The sequence below is a fragment of the Calliopsis andreniformis genome, unplaced genomic scaffold, assembly GCF_051401765.1.
Source record: "Calliopsis andreniformis isolate RMS-2024a unplaced genomic scaffold, iyCalAndr_principal scaffold0017, whole genome shotgun sequence".
NCBI classification, from domain to species: domain Eukaryota; kingdom Metazoa; phylum Arthropoda; class Insecta; order Hymenoptera; family Andrenidae; genus Calliopsis; species Calliopsis andreniformis.
In genome coordinates this window covers 7,708,558-7,711,613 of record NW_027480429.1, presented here as the reverse complement: position 1 = coordinate 7,711,613, position 3,056 = coordinate 7,708,558, and positions in this window count along the sequence as shown.

The following is a 3,056-nucleotide window of genomic DNA, read 5'->3' as shown; positions in this document are numbered from 1 at the left end:
CAATAGCTAGGGCCTAAGAAGTCAACGCCAGAGACATAAAATACAAAATAAATACAACAGTTTTTCCATCGTATACAAAGAATAATTCCATCCAGTGTGAAACTAATGGTCATTTCTACGTACCGGGCTACATAGGCTTCACCCTTGGACGTTTCTCCACCAGATCCATTAGCTAGCACCTTAGAAGTCAATGCCAGAAGCAGAAAATGCAATAAAAATGCAACAGTTTTTCCATCGTATAGCATGAATAATTGCAACCAGAGTGATATTAATGGTCATTTCTACGTTTCGGACAGCCTCGGCTTCACTCTAGGGCGTTGCTCCACCAGGTCGAATAGTTAGGGCCTAAGAAGTCAACGCCAGAAACATAAAATACAATATAAATACAAAAGTTTTTCCTTCGTATAAAACGAATGATTGCAACAAGTGTGAAGGTAATGGTCCTTTCTACGTTCCGGGCAACCCAGGCTTCACTCTAGGGCGTTGCTTCACCAGATCGAATGGTCAGGGACATAGAATTCAACGCCAGAAGCATAAAATACAATAAAAATACAACAGTTTGTCCATCGTGTAACAGGAATAATTGTAACCAGGGTGAAAGTTATGGTCATTTCTGCGTTTCGGGCAACCTAGGCTTCACTCTAGGGCGTTGCTCCACCACATCGAATAGTTCGGGCCTTAGAAGTCAACGCCAGAAGCATATGATACAATAAAAATACAACAGTCTTTCCATCGTATAACAGGAATAATTGCAACCAGTGTGAATGTAATGGTCATTTCTACGTTCCGGGCAACACAGGCTTCACTCTAGGGCGTTGCTCCACTACGTAGAATAGCTACGACCTTAGAAGACAACGCCTGAAGCATAAAATACAATAAAAATACAACAGTTTTTCCATTGTATAACAGGAATAATTGCAACCGGTATGAAAGATATGGTCATTTCTACATTCCGGGCAACCTAGGCCTCACTCTAGGACGTTGCTCCACCACATCGAATAGTTAGGGCCTAAGGAGTCAACGCCAGAAGCATATGATACAATAAAAATACAACAGTCTTTCCATCGTATAACAGGAATAATTGCAACCAGTGTAAAAGTTATGGCCATTTCCAAGTTCCGGGCAACCTAGGCTTCTTTCTAGAGCGTTGCTCGACTAGATCGAATAGCTAGGGCCTAAGAGGTCTACGCCCGGAGCATAAAATACAATAAAAATACAACAGTTTTTCCATCGTATAAAATGAATAATTGCAACCAGTGTGAAGGTGATGGCCTTTTCTACGATCCGGGCAACCTAGGCTTCACTCTAAGGCCGTGCTCCACCAGATCAAATAGGTAGGGCCTAAGAAGTCAGCGCTAGAAGCATAAAATACAATATAAATACAACAGCTTTTCCATCGTATGTAATGTATATTTGCAAACAGTGTGAAAGTAATGGTCATTTCTAAGTTCCGGGCAACCTAGGCTTCACTCTAGGGCGTCGCTCCACGAGATGGAATAGTTAGGGACTTAGAATTCTACACCAGAAGCATAAAATACAATAAAAATGCAACAGTTTTTCCATCGTATAAAACGAATAATTGCAACGACTGTGAAAGGTATGGTCATTTCTACGTTCCGGGCAGTCTAGGCTTCACTCTAGGGCGTTGCTCCACTACGTAGAATAGCTACGACCTTAGAAGACAACGCCTGAAGCATAAAATACAATAAAAATACAACAGTTTTTCCATTGTATAACAGGAATAATTGCAACCGGTATGAAAGATATGGTCATTTCTACATTCCGGGCAACCTAGGCCTCACTCTAGGACGTTGCTCCACCACATCGAATAGTTAGGGCCTAAGGAGTCAACGCCAGAAGCATATGATACAATAAAAATACAACAGTCTTTCCATCGTATAACAGGAATAATTGCAACCAGTGTAAAAGTTATGGCCATTTCCAAGTTCCGGGCAACCTAGGCTTCTTTCTAGAGCGTTGCTCGACTAGATCGAATAGCTAGGGCCTAAGAGGTCTACGCCCGGAGCATAAAATACAATAAAAATACAACAGTTTTTCCATCGTATAAAATGAATAATTGCAACCAGTGTGGTGGTAATGGTCATTTCAACGTTCCGGGCAACCTAGGCTTCACTCTAGGGCGTTGCTCCACCAGATCGAATAGCTAAGGCTTAAGAAGTCAACGCCAGCAGCATAAAATACAATATAAATGCAACAGTTTTTCCATCGTATATAACGAATAATTGCAAACCGTGTGATGGTAATGGTTATTTCTATGTCCCGGGCAACCTAGGCTTCACTCTAGCGCGTTGGTCCACTAGATCGAATAGTTAGGGCCTTATAAGTCAACGCCCGAAGCATAAAATACAATCAAAATACAACAGTTTTTCCATCGTATAACAGGAATGATTGCAACCAGTGTGAAGGTGATGGCCTTTTCTACGATCCGGGCAACCTAGGCTTCACTCTAAGGCCGTGCTCCACCAGATCAAATAGGTAGGGCCTAAGAAGTCAGCGCTAGAAGCATAAAATACAATATAAATACAACAGCTTTTCCATCGTATGTAATGTATATTTGCAAACAGTGTGAAAGTAATGGTCATTTCTAAGTTCCGGGCAACCTAGGCTTCACTCTAGGGCGTCGCTCCACGAGATGGAATAGTTAGGGACTTAGAATTCTACACCAGAAGCATAAAATACAATAAAAATGCAACAGTTTTTCCATCGTATAAAACGAATAATTGCAACGACTGTGAAAGGTATGGTCATTTCTACGTTCCGGGCAGTCTAGGCTTCACTCTAGGGCGTTGCTCCACCACATCGAATAGTTAGGGCCTAAGGAGTCAACGCCAGAAGCATATGATACAATAAAAATACAACAGTCTTTCCATCCTATAACAGGAAGAATTGCAACCAGTGTGAAGGTAATGGTCATTTCTACGTTCCGGGCAACATAGGCTTCACTCTTGGACGTTGCCCCACCAGATCGAATAGCTAGGACCTTAGAAGTCAATGCCAGAAGCAGAAAATGCAATAAAAATGCAATAGTTTTTCCA